The following is a 14,889-nucleotide window of genomic DNA, read 5'->3' on the forward strand; positions in this document are numbered from 1 at the left end:
CTTGACAACCGCATGCAGAAAGTGTTATTCCTAAAGATGAAGTTGAAGTTGAAGAGTGCTCCAAATGGATGTTATGATTCTTCATTGCTGCTTCCAAGGCTTCCATCTTCTTAAAGCATTTGGATTCTAAGTGGCCATCTCGATTACAAAAGTGGCAATGTCTATCAATATTCTTCCCTTTGTTTTTATTTGCCTTATCATTTTTTTGAAATGATTTTTCATTTTGAGACTGAAATTGCTTATGACCCTTCACTAGTAGAAAATGACTAAAATTTGCATATAAACGACTATTTTTTGGGGTGACCAATAGTAACTAATTTACAATATCTTATAACGCGACCAACTTTTAATCGTTTTTCGCTTAGTTATTAATTGGTTGTCTCAATTTTATTGTCTAGTAGTATATTTAGTCATTAATTTGGTCATTAATTGTCACAATTAATGACTAAATATACCACAAATATATTACTAAAAGATCACCCGAGAAAACCAATTAATGACCAAATAAATATGACCAAAATGTTGGTAGTGTTATAAGATACTGTAAATTAGATACTAATAGTCATATATATGCAAATTTTAGTCATCGATTGAAACCAATTAATGACCAAAGATATATGACTAAATTTTAGTGGTTTTATAAGATACTATAAATTAGCTACTAATAGTCATATATATGAAAAATTTAGTCGTCATTTGTAATCACAAATTTATCATTTGCATTAGTCATTTATATTTTTTGGTAGTATCATATTCATTATATAAATTACTACTTTAGTAGTTTATATTCATTTCATTTATTTTCATTAACAATCGTTATAAGCAACTAATTTAGTCGTATATTCATTCTATGTGTTCATCATTAATAAACATAAACTACTAATTTAATAGTTTTAGATTGATTTTATGTTTTTATTATTAATCCGCATAAATTAATTAGTATGATTTTGCAACTAAATTTAAAAAAATGGCATATGCACATGTTCATATAATATGAAAACGCAAAGTTACATATGTTAATTACAATACTAAGTAATATCAAGTGCAACTATAAATAATTCCAACCACATAAATTATATTATATAAAATGTCAAGTATTACAATATGAGTTTCCAACTTAATATTGGTTGGAGTACAATTTACACATGAAATATTGTTTCATCACTTTAAAACATTATCATTGTGTTGCCAAGGCATTGTAGGTAAATTCACCAACTCTGAAGATTTGACCATTAGTATTTATGTGTCTTATGCAGGATATTGGCTTTATGGGTACCACTAAACCAGTGCTTTTCTCTTTCTCTTTAATTTGCATTTTGTCGCTCTAGTGTTATTGTTCTCCTCTTTCTTCAATTCCTGCTTATTACCATCAATACTGAGTTCCTTTCTTGAAAAAGAGATACAATGCAAAGTATAAGACATGAAAGTCGATGAACACTGGAATATAAACTAAAGTAGACTATAAAATATTTATACGATATATACCTCAACATCAACAATATTTTTAATGTCATTTTTCCCCATAAAAGCAAGAAACTCGAACAAGTTTTCTTTAGTTGGGCAATAGTGGCCACTATGTGGCCAAATGACTTATATAAACAAAGAAAATAAAACGTCACCATAAAATCAATTTTGTACCTACTATGTTATCAATGTACAACATTTGTTCATGAAATGTTATCTTCAACTAAAGTAATAAAGGAAAATAGACGCACACATTTCTATCCCAATTTTTATCCAACATAATCAAACACATCGGCGCTAGCAAATTCTATTAAGAATGTTTCATGCTTCAATTTTGTAGTTGTATCATTTCCTCTAGTTATCTTTAAGAGGGAGTGACACTTCAACAATAAAACTGGTCAGTGGAGATGTAATGGGTGGAGCAAAGTATTGCTGACACAAGATTACAACAATAAACTAGAAAATAATAAGACAAAACTTTGTAAATTGTGATACTAACCTAGAATATAGCTTCAACATAGTAATCTTCAATTGTCATTGTACCATTCCGAGAGAAAAGAAATCCAATTCCAAGAAGCCAACAAATTATGTATGGCCCTTGTTTTCCCTGTAATTAATTGAGCAAGATTAGCACATGCAATTTCCATTTAGAATCTCTGAAATGATTCTATAAATATTCAAAGCAAACTTAATGTTACTGATTCATTTTTCTCTAATGCAGAAAAAATTGAATATGCTAACAGGTTTTTGAGTTGTAGAGTTATGTAATTCATTGTGTCCAAAATCATTGCTTATTGTCATCATTGTTTTTTTTAATGATCATGCAATGGGTCTATATAATATTTGATCAAAAAACATTTTTTTCAAAATATATTCCATTTTTCTAATTCAAAGCTAAATTTCGTTCTAGTTTATGGTGTTCAAACAAACCGAAATATTTCTCCTTTAACAAGTAACTGTTGTAATATATTGCTAAATGAGAAGCTACGTAATGACGTTATTAGTGGTGGAATACTAATAAATCACAAATACATGCAAGAAATAACGCCAATATGTCCTAGGCATGCCAAGTCTTTATTATCTTGGTTGGAAATATTAATTCGTGAAAACAACATATTTGACAGAGAACTTTTCTGAAACTAACCAATGCCAGTGTATCCAACAACAACGATATTTCTATTGGCATGCCCTCAAAATGTGTGGAAGTATCAAACACGTGTCTTTCACTTCCCTATACACACTCCTCTTTCTTCGTGTCTTCATAAGAAGCCCTCAAGTTCGATACTCTTCCAAGTACTGCCACAAAGTTCTAGCTCTAAAGGCACACAAATTTCAAATAGATGAATGTATTGTATCTTGGTTCTAAATGATAGACATAGTGATGGAAGCATCATGGAAAAATGGATGCAATTTGTGGTCATCAATTGGAAAATGAATTAATTACTCTCAATCCTTGTAATTTTGATACTACTTAAGATTTCATTTCCAAGTGATATCCCTTTGGCCTTAATTAAAATATTGTAAAATTGAGAAAAGTGATGAACAACTCATTTTTGGCAGTTCTCTCAAAGTTAGGCGAGTTTTATTCATTGCTTGTTTCCACATTTATATTGAAATCAAGATGCCTTGGGCCAAGCTTTTGTGAGTTTGCCTGCTTTTGATGCTTTTATTGAACAACTACTTGCGAGCGGGATAAAATCATCGAAATGGGTTCTCTTGGCTGTGGAATTTTTATAGCTATCTCACCTTAAAATTCAAGGATACAACATAAAAAGGCATCTAAGGGAAACAAATGCAAATTACAAAGGAGTGTTAACCTTTCAAATTCCTCACTGAAACAATATTTTAAAGGAAAGAATAGACCTCTTAAATGTGCTTTTTATGGAAAGGTAATTCAAGTTTGTAGAAATTGGTTGCCTTCGCTTCATAAATGAAGAAACACAATTTAATTGTCAATCTATCTTCTTTTGGAAATCATACAAGAAATGCTAAACCGATCTCTGCTATTGCAAGTTTCTTCTTACCTAAATGGATTATTGATTATAGAGCAACACATCACATGGCTGCACTTAAGAAATTGTTTCCTTACATTAATTCATGCAATACAAAGCATATATTTCTGGGAAACTCTTCACCTGTACCTATTCAAGGTAAATGTTCCATTGAGATGATAGATGACATGATCAACAATGTTCTATATGTTTCTAATCTTTCAACTAATTTTCTCTCAATTTATCAGATTACAAATTTTGTTTCAAGGAAAACAATCTTGTTTACTTTTTATTTTTGTTTCATGAAATTGAGGACCCTTCACAAATTGTTGCCATAGGAAAGTAGATCATCATGCACACTTGAACTTATTTTTTCATTTTGTAGTGGAGCCTCCTATCAATGTATTACTTGGTCACTCAAATGAGTTAACTAAATTATGAAATGAGATATGGTCACTTAAACTCTTGCTATGATTATCAACTAAGTAAAATTTGGTCACTAATCTTATGTTTATTTCTCTTTTTGATGGTGTTTGTACTGGGCGTGTTCTTGGCAAGCATCCTCGAGGTAATTTTGTTAAGGGAAAATCTTGGAGAGCTTCTAAAGGTCTTCAACTTGTTCACAATAATGTTGCAGGTCTTATTCCTACCTTGTCATTTCAAAGGGCCTGTTATCTGCTTACATCCATTGATGACAACTCCAAACAAACTTGGGTCTACTTTTTAAAGAACAAAAGTGAGGCTTTTGACACTTTTCTTGAAGCAATATGGAAATGTTTATCAAATGTTTGTAGAGAGTTAGAGACATAATGGTATTGAATATGTCAACCTCAAATTTGAAGACTATTCTACACTGATTGTATTCAGTTGCAACATATGGTGCTCTATTGTCCACAACAAAATGATCCTCCCTCTCTTTTTCAACTGTTATAAGCATTTTGTACATGGGTACCTATCATGGCCATGTAGCCGGGACCCATTTTTGGAATTTAGCCTCCTTTTTAATACTCACCTAAGTTTCACTTAAGGGGTTTGTTAGTGTACAAACAATTGTAAGTTAACTTGGGTAAATCATTAAATACTTGTATACTTGCCAACTATCCTTCTTAAATGCTGGACTCCTCCCAGGTTGCTATAAATAGAGGGATTCCCCTTGTATTTCTCAGTAGCAGATCTAATAGATGCAGTAATTATCTTGTTCCTTCTATTGGCTTTGATTCTATGTTAATATTTTTCTATTCTGTTGTCTGTATGGAGTTTGACCATGTTATGATCTTGTTGTATCTAGTTTGATTCCACATTAGTTGAGGCTACTGCACTTTCAGGGTTTTAGATTTCTCTTTTTGTCTAACATTACTTTTTGCATACATTCTAGAAATATATGGGGCAGGTTAGTAGGTGCTAACCTGAGCCCTCTAAGACAATTCAACATTCCTCTTATATCTAGGCTGAAGTCGTTCCATTTTTCGAACTCTCTGTTAGGCTTTCTACTATAGATTCACCAACCGATACATGAAATTGAAGGAAAATTATAGAGAATATTGATGATGAAGTGGGTGTTATACAGGGAAAAAATGGAAGGAATCTGATCTTCAGTTTTTGATACTTCCACTCTACCTGCATTGGCAGCAACAATGCTTATCATCAACTTTATTGACTCGTTACTTGAGTTGGTTATATTTTAGGTGTTGCATCCATCTTCCTCTTTTCTGGCTTTCAATTCACATTCATATTTTATTCTCTTCGAAGTTATGAGCTTTAGACTCATGCCTTTGAATCTTGAGACCATGAATATGTAGTTCAATCTTTGAGTTTTTGTTTGTAGTCAAAACTTACATGTTTTCTTAAAACTCATGCTCTTGATGTTTGCGTCTAAAATTCAATATTCAAGCGCATAAAACTTATCTTTTAGAGCTAAGACTTTCTCAGGTAGAATTACCATTTGGGTTCTCTCCTATTTTGCAACCATTACTCTCAGGGAAGTATTTGAGTGGTGGAAATGAATGAGAAAGAGACCTCTCTCTAACCACAAACCAAATTTTTTAAATTTCAATGCTTTCAAAGCCTTGCCATATCAGCTTATAAAGAGGGGATTCATATTAGAATGTCTTTACTTTCAATGAATTTGAAGCCAGATCAGCCCCCTTATTTGCAAAAATGTCAGTCACCTTAAACAAACACCTGGTGGGTAAGAATACAATCCTATCAAAACAATTGTTTTCCCCTCAAGTAATGCCTTTAGTTTCCTAATGTTGATGGACTATGTACTACTACTAACAGCATTGTCTATGAGCCTAGGGTGAGCCTGTAATCCCCATAGCATTTTTCCATGATTAAGTCCAGAGCTTTTTTTTTGTTTTTTTGTTTAATTAATTTCTAGAGATAACATTTTCATTGTGTTATTAGTTTTTATTAGAAGTTCTGTAATTTTGAGGTGATAACAAGGCCTCTCTGGCTCTGTTCCGCCAGGGTTAGTTCTAGCCACTCGATATTCATCATGTCTCATTACAACATTTTTAACAATCTTTTTTGTATGATTTAAGATTTGTGTTATCAGATTCCCCAGTACAATGGTATCATCTTGTGCAGGTAGTGGGTGTACTATAGAGGTTGTTATCAGTAAAGTTGTAACTTGTAAGTTATAAACAGAGTTGGATGTGTAAGCTTTAGATTGTTTGTTCGTACCCTTATGCAAATGTCTGCTTTGACTGTTGCATTTTGTGGTGTACAAGTCAAGAACATGCTTTTTGAAAAGTATTATGTTGGCACACGTTTTTATTGATTTGAATTGTAAATTTAACTTGTGGTGCATGACATTTTCTTTCAGTCTTTTTCTTACACTGAAATACATTTATGTTATGACATAAATTGAAGAATGTAAGTCCAAATTTACTTCTTGAAGATGGTTGTTTTGCACATGCCTATCTGGATGGCTGTTGTGAACTATAATGTAAAGTTTCTTTTACTCTGGGTACTTCATTAGGATTTGTAGCATGGATAACATATCTGAAAGAAAAGTATTTGTATCATTTGTATAATTTTAGTTTTTCCTTCATTTTCTTTGCTCTTTTCCTTTATCTTTGAATAGTGCTCTTAAAAATTTACCTCTATCTTGAAAGTTTAGTCTCATTCTCTTTTGAAGTCCACTGGTTTTGTTAATGCCTCTCTCTAAGCTTAATGGGACTTTTAAAGGTACCTTTTTCTCTGATTTAAAGTAGTCAAGGTAAACTGTTTAGTTCATGAGTGTGCAACTTTTTTCATAGGACTGTTTTCTTATGGATGCTAGTAACTTCATTTTGTTATGATACTTTGATTATCAGGTTGGAAAATGCCTCCGACATCTCACAAAGCATCCTCAAGAAAGTATTTGTGTTAGCCACTATCTTATTTGATTCTTGGAAGAAGGTTGTGAAAACAAAAACTCTTTCTAACAATGGAAACAAAGCTACAAAGTTAGAAGATAAGCAGTCCAAGACTATTAAAGTGGAGGTCAATGATGTTAAGAAAGAGTCTGTAAAGGTTGAGAAGAAACCCAAGGAAGAAGAAGCATCTATCAGAAATAAGAAGGTATCGTCCTCTTCAAATGGCCCTCCAAAGCTGAAAAGTATGATTAAGTCTAATAACACAGTACATTACAAGATCCGTGAGCTTCTTCATGAGGATTTTTCCAAAGTAGGTAACGAAGCCAAGGGTGACAACATGGTGAGAGTAAATGCATGTGATCCAGTACGAGTTGCAGTTTTTGCTGAGACACTAATATTTGAAAAGTTAGGGTTGTCTACTAGAGCCCAAACGTTGAAATATAGGTCCATCATGTTCAACCTGAAACATGCAAACAATTGAGATTTGAGAAGGAGAGTTATTCTTGGGGAAATTAAGCCAGAGAAACTTATTGTCATCACAAAGGAAGAAATGGCTAGTGATCAAAGAAAGATTGAGAACAAACAGATCAAAGACAAGGCACTTTTTGAGTGTGAGCATGGGATAAAGCCTAAAGCTACAACATACCAATTCAAGTGTGGTAAATGTGGCCAGCGGAAGTGTACTTACTATTAGTTGCAAACAAGAAGTGGAGAGGAACCTATGGCTACATTTATCACATGTGTAAACTGTAATAACCATTGGAAGTTCTACTAATTCCACTGGTAGCTTGGTAGGTTGAGAAGCATTAGTTTAGTGAGATCTAGAGATTCATTGCCTACCCCTTGTTGGTTAAAACTATTAATGGCACCCTTGATTGAAAATTGATATTTTTTACATATTTACTTGATAGTACGTATAAATGATTGGTTAGGTTTGTCAAGATCTTTGCAATAACTGTGTATCATGGTATAAAGTTAGACAATGGCTTCTTAGGAAAGTAAACGCAATTAACTGTAACATTCTAAGGAAAAGTACCTAATTATATTTTTTTATTCATTTTATATGAATGAACTCTGTATTTTATCCATGATGGTAATCAAAATAATTGATGTGTATGCATTAGATGCCCTTCTTGACAATTTAGCGTCATGGATAAAATACCTGTAAGTGTTTTGAGCCTTAGGTTCAGTCGTTACAATTATCATGGATTTGATATTCACATTTAGTTTGAAATTGAGAATTGCACAATTTTTAGAGATCCCATTAAACATGAGAACATTGAATATCAAAGCTTCTAGGGTGTAGTTTTATTTAATATTAAAATTGAAGGTAGACATCAACTAGAGAACTTGAAACAACAAGTAGTTCATTCATAATTTTTTATGAGGGTCAACCTTCACATACAAAAATTCATTCTTAATCAGATTGGTTAGATGATTGACTTAGAGAATAAGACACCTTTATGATTATGTGCAACACAACTAAAACAAAAGGTGAAATATAGAGATCCACTTACTCAACAATAATTTGGATAGAAAAATATTTCAAAGGAATCCTCTTCAAAGATTCTTTAATTCTTGCAGCTTTCTCCTCAAAATGTGTATCATCGACACAACAAATTCTCATGTGAAGAATTACCCGTCGATCATTTGGTTGTAAGGTAGAATTATATCTACTCATTAACGTTTCTTATTTTTATTGGCTTCAAATTCAGCCCTCTAGCACCATACAAAAAGAAATCATACTAAAATAGAACATTAATGACACGTAAGGAACACGATCTCAATTACTTTAAGGATGTCCCAAGGGGAAATACATTTTTGAAAGGAATCAACAAGTGCTTTGTAAGCCAAGTTTGCAATTGTTGTAGCAACTAGAGTCCCTACCTGTTCTCTTGGATATGAATGATCCAAGATACTCCTAGACTCCCTCTTGTTTGAGGAATTACATGCTACTGAAGATTTTATGTTCCCATATTCAAACTGAATGAGAAATTTTCAACAAGCATCGCTCATCGTCCCATCATAGCATATCGTTAGATCAAGTAGAAAGGTCATTAGATTCTTAAAAGGTTTTCCTTGTTCTTTCATTCCCATCTTCTGACAGAAATTAGCTTCTCTGGAAGAGATAGAATGAATAAATGCCTCGCAGTGATTTAATCGAAAAACATAGGATGATTTAACAAGTCCAAAAACTTCAAGCGAATCATATTTCTTGTGTGGCTCCAAAGGATGAGAGCCATTGAATGGAAGATGTGAAAAAAGATTTTTAAGTCAATCTGTAGGAAAAATTTTCCTCACTGAAAACATATGAAGCCCTAAGAGTTGTTGTACCACTTTCTTAGCAGATCTTGCATTTCCACTGTTAACCATCAGAAAAAAGGAACTTGAAGAAGAAATAACCTTGGTAACATTTTCCCGCACTCCAAGTAGATGCTTATCCACTTGGGAAATGATGGAATTATCATATCTTCCTCCCCTCACATGCTTCATAAGCCTAGAAATTTCAGTAAGTTCATTTCCTAGATCTTCCGTAAATATCTTTCTCTAAGAAACACAGTGAGCAAGAACCAAATCATCCAAACCTGCACTAAAACCATCTAAGGATAAAAAAAAAATGTTCAACTAAATTCAAGCACTTCACTGCCACTCGTAGACATTTACACTTAACAATTGCATTAAAAATTTTAGTCAAAGAACTCAGCAATTGGGTTTTATCACCATTGAATAATATTATTTCACTATTACTTATGAGAAGCCCATTCTTCTCATAGTTCAATTCTAGAGGTAAACCCATATGAAGAAGTTGGCTAGCTATCCAAAAAGGCCCTCCATCATGCACTTTAGTAATTTCTGGTTCAAGAATGTTTTTAGAAGTCTACATTAATATTTGATTCAATGTTGTTTTATCCAGCATAAATTTTCTGGAAAGAATATTGGAAGCCAACAATGTATATACTATCAATAGTCAATGTTGTTTTCCTCTCCATAATGGGCACTAAAATTTTTTTGATCGACACTTAGAAGCTGAGAAAGCTCAGCTTCAGATTTTAAAGATTGGGGATAAAAAACATGAATGCCATCCCCATCAAAATCTACACCAAGTGGCCAACATATGAGAGGGTTAATAATCATTGTAGAGCTCGGATGTACGTATCCTTTTAATGCCTCCAATGAATGTTTGTGGACACTTGGAGGATGATTAATAATAAAAAAAAATCCCCATCATGAAGCCCACAGTTAATCACTTCACCGATTTCAACTTTCTTCATTGTTTTTCCAAATGCATTTGAACAAAAATTACCTCCTTAGTCAACATAGGTTATACACTATCCCTTTCGTACAATTTTATGGAATTTTTCCCCGTTGTAAACATTTACATGCTCCACAAATGTTCCTCTCTAGGCTATTTCTATAGATATACCAATTTCAATTATCCTTCGATATGCATTTCCAATGACAACACATTGAGATGATAAATTACAATTCTTAAACACTAAATAGTTAACAATAAATCTCAAAGGGACTCACCTATAATAGTTGTTGAGCTACAAGGACAATAATCAAAACGTTGTAGCTTGCTAACATTATAAAACTTCCACCTTGTCCATGTACTTTTTTCAAACCATGAAAGGAATATAATGCAGATAGAGGAATGAATAATCTAATTTACTTAGAAGGGAACCCATGTTACTTGAATGTTTCAAGAAGCCTCAATGGTATCTTGGAGATACATCCTTGAAGAATATAACATCCTCCATAATCCAATACTTTCTAACTACATCATAAAGGAACTCACCTGAAACAGTTGCAGCTGCACTATAAGGAATATCATTGAAAAGCAGTTCCTTGCTACCACTACTAAAAAAATTCTCATCCACGTACTTTCCTATAACTATGAACATGATGCAAATGGACAATTGACTGAAACTAACATAAAAGGGTACTGCATATTACTTGAATGGTTCAATAAGACTCAATGGTATTTTGGAAGTATTCTTATCCAAAGAGAGATGTTCCACCATCGTAACAGATTCTTGTTGTAGCATCAAAGGAATCATGATTATCAAAATCTAAAATGAGCTTAAATTGATTTCCACCTAATCTCATAATTGAAATCAAACTGGATTTAGGCTAACAATAGATTCTTGCACTAAACTTCTGAAGACAAAAATCAATTTGTTGTTAGGTCCCTATACTACTAGTGTAACACCTTATTGTTATTAGTACAACCCCCTTATTACATTGTTGTGCCCATGTAGTCCCCATATTGTTATTATTGTGCCCCATAAAAGCCCACTATTGTTATTATTGTGCCCTTACATTATTATTGTTATGTCGGCTCTGATTATATTATGACCCCTTAGACTCCTATATATAGAAAGGAGGTCTTGTCATTTGTATCATCCAAGAATTGTTCATTTGTGTAATGTAAAGGAGGTTGCCACCTTGAAGAGGCTTATTTATAAGGTGTTCATCTATCTTTTTGTGAGCTAGTTCCATAACATTTGGTATCAGAGCTTTGGATTCTAGGGTTTTGCTGCTCCAAACAAGTCATCGTAGCATTTTCGCTATAACTTCTTTTTTTCTGCGATGTTTCAGAAGCTAAAAAAAACCCATTTGAGACGAGATCACACTGAACCTTCGGTCCAAATTTCAGATCCTATCTCGCTATATTTTCGGAGATATAATCTGAGGAAGTTAGGGTTTTTGCAGACCCTTGAATTACATTCAAAATAGGTCACCTTGGGAAAATCGTCATAACATTCGCTCTTAGCATCATATTGAATTTTCGTAAGAAGTTACAGAAAGAGGACGAACTATGGTTTTCTTGGGTATCATTTTCAGAACTTGTTGTTGCCCCGAAATTCGTTGTATCAACATTGGGGGATAACCACCCGGTTCGGACCTTAATACAGCTCCTTTTCCGTTTGGAATGGTGGCTCCGACTGGGGATAATGGGACCAGTTTCCCAGTAATGAATAAAAAGGGGTGGATGAATGATTGATTATCTAATCTAACAATAGGAGAATAATTTAATCTATCAGCAAAATAAAAGAACTACTACTTATCCTGGGAACTATTGTTCTTTGAAATGTAGTGCTTGATGATCTTTGTCTATTGACAGGCATATATATGACTCTATCTAATAAACATAGACATTTATTCATTCACGGATTACTTTGTTTAAATAGTTAAACAAAGTGATTAACACAATATTGCTACACTTATCATTTATATCATCGATACATATATGATTAAAAGAAAAGCATACTGTGAACATCCAATAGTGGAAGGAATAAAAAAATGCTGTTAAAAACACATACATATATCCGATAATAGCAAAAGCGATCAAATGACAATTCATATAAAAAGAATGAATTCAGACATAGATAATAGTACCATATGAGTTGCTTATCACTCCCAATATCAATCACTATTTGAAATTCTTCTTCCAACGCAGAAATACTTTCAAACAAAGACAGTAGTGCACATTCGCATAAAAGCTTCTTTATGAAAATCAGAATGATTGGTCCAGTTTTATAAAAGAATATACCTGAAGTACAATAGTGCAACTTCAGGTTTTAATTCATATACAAAACTTACGACCCTTTCCAAATACATGAAAGGGTCTATAAATACTTAATTAAGTTAACTACCTATGAAACTGAAATCCTACTTAATTGGTATCAATTGATTTTGAATATCTTCTTCACAGCAATCTGGCAGTCGGCGACATGAATCATCATTTAGGCTATTTGCCTTTAAACCTGAGCTGGCATATCGCAAGCATTGGCTCCACTTCGGGTGGTCTGTTGAGGCGAGAATTGAGTTGGGCGGCATAGGTGGCATCCTGAATATCGGGAATGATATACCCGATTGCATCTGTAAGGCATTTGAGGGCGGCTCTCTGGCTGTATGGTTTGACTAAGAAGAACCAATAGGTGTCCCATGTCAAACTGTTAATTCCTGCGATTAATCTTCCATTTTTCTCTAGTTCCGGATAACATGACTGCTCCAATGTTTTAGCCGTTGTCAATTTACCTGGAGTACATTGAGAAATCATGTTAGACAAGTAGAGAGTATTATTAACCAATTCAACCAAATTACTTGTGGTTGATTTGCATCTTGAAATTGCTCTCTCTGCTTTCATTAACTGGGACTGCCATTCTGTAAATAATATCTCCTTATGTGATTCTAAAATCTTTGGTAAATTAGCCGCCTGTCCCTGATCGGTATCTTGCCACTCAAGAAAATTAGTTAATGTTTCATCGGCTTGATCCAAGTCTGTTCTAGCTTTTTCTGATTTTTCACTTATTGATGTCGTCAAATCGCATAACGGTTCCGCCTGGGCGATTTGTTGACATAAAAGCTTTATCTGTGTTATCAATGCCTTGTTTATCTGTAATGCCTCTGCTCTGAATTCAGCTATCTGTGGAAGATTCTTTGTTTTCTCTAGCTGGGCTGATAGTTGAGCAATTTGCTCATCTTTTGACTTCAGCATTTGTTCATTCGCTGCTTTTAGTTGTGCCAATGCCTCAGACAACTCTTTCTGCTTTTGAACTGCACTGTAATCAATCCTCTGTTTCTCTTCCTGCAATTGTTTTGTCAATTGATTATTTATTTGCTGTTGTGTAAACAATTGCTGTTCTGCTTGCTCCGCCTTCTGCTGTGCCTCCGATAGTTGTACTTGTAGTGAAAAGATCTCCTGGTCTTTTGTTTTTAATAAATTACTCACCTCTGATGCCTTGTCTATTGTTGCTGCCGAATAGGCTCCAGCATATTGGGATAGTTTTGTGAGGTCATCAAAGGGGTCAAATTCCTCTTTCCAAACCACGTTGCCCGTCACTGTTTGTTCTAGGAATAGGGAAGGTTGATTAGTCCTTCTCCTCTTCCTCTGCCATTTTACCACAGCCTTATGTCTTGGGCTATAGAAGACATCTAAGGGAGGAATTTCTTCTATTTGCAAAATAATCTGATCGGAGGGATCCTTTGGGATTATCTCTACTTCTTTCGAACTGGGTAGGCCGTTGGTTCCATTTGGAACCTGTTTTGAAGTAGTCTCCTGTGTGTCTGCCGCTTTTGATGTTTCAGCGTCCTTCGAGCACTCAAGATTACTGATGATTGAGTCGAATTGCTACCATTCCTGGAGCAATTTCGGGTCAATTTGAGTATCTACATTCACCTCTATGTTGCTCTGTTCTTGCTCTTTCGTCTGGGTTTCCTTTTGTTTTTCCATATGCACTTCCTCCTGTTCTTTTGATGTAACAGGAGGTTCCTTAGTGAGTCGCTGCTCAGGCTCGCTTGATTCTGTTGTTGGGGTTTTTGCTAACAGATCTAGAGGCAGAGTTTGCAACCTCTGTTCTCTAAGTCTGTTGAATTCAACTAACCCGTCATCTTTGTATTCCATTCTGGCCAGCGATTTAACTTGGGACATCGACTCGGCTGAAGAGAACAGGTCATCAAACTTATCTTCTTTATGATCAAACTTTGTCAATTTGGCCTGTTCAAGTGCATTATAGGTGACTTTGTTTGGATCAAATCGCCTATTAGGGAGAGTTGCTAGAGTTAATGACTTCATCTTTTCAGATTCTTTCTCTGCATGTTTGAAACCATGCAAAGTGTAGACACCACATCTCAGAGGAAAAGAGGGCCAGACCTGCTTCTTATTTTTCTTTAGAGTTTGTGTAACTCCTTCGGAGATAATCTGATAGGTTATCTCCCTAGCCAACAGTTTATCAGGTATGTACAAAGGAAGGACATGAGGTTTAGCTTGGCTGCCGAAAATTCTTATATAAGTAAACTTTTCCTCTCCGAACCATCTTCCTATTGATGTCAAATCAACCCCTGCTTGGTAGGAAATCTTAGGAGCAGGTTTATCAAAAATAGAATAATGAATGGGTAACATAAAGCCATTGCAGACTTGGTATAAATGGTGCTTGTAGTAAGTTTTCCACAACTTTTGATGGTATATGTGAATGGGCATGGGGTCTTGTGAAGTCCACCTCCATCCGAGCACAGGAAATTCAGAATTAAAACACAGGATGTCTAGTATATAAGCACTGTAGTAG

The 14,889-nt window shown here is 34.2% G+C and overlaps 1 pseudogene; it reads left to right on the plus strand.

Moving 5' to 3' along the window:
* Window positions 1–6,632: 6,632 nt before the first annotated feature.
* On the plus strand, window positions 6,633–7,592 carry LOC149216648 (transcription elongation factor TFIIS pseudogene; annotated as a pseudogene).
* The last annotated feature ends 7,297 nt before the right edge of the window (window positions 7,593–14,889 follow it).

Source organism: Pinus tabuliformis, chromosome 1_1 (genome assembly GCF_031772625.1).
Source record: "Pinus tabuliformis cultivar Carrire ecotype Pingquan chromosome 1_1, CPIR1, whole genome shotgun sequence".
NCBI classification, from domain to species: Eukaryota; Viridiplantae; Streptophyta; class Pinopsida; order Pinales; family Pinaceae; genus Pinus; species Pinus tabuliformis.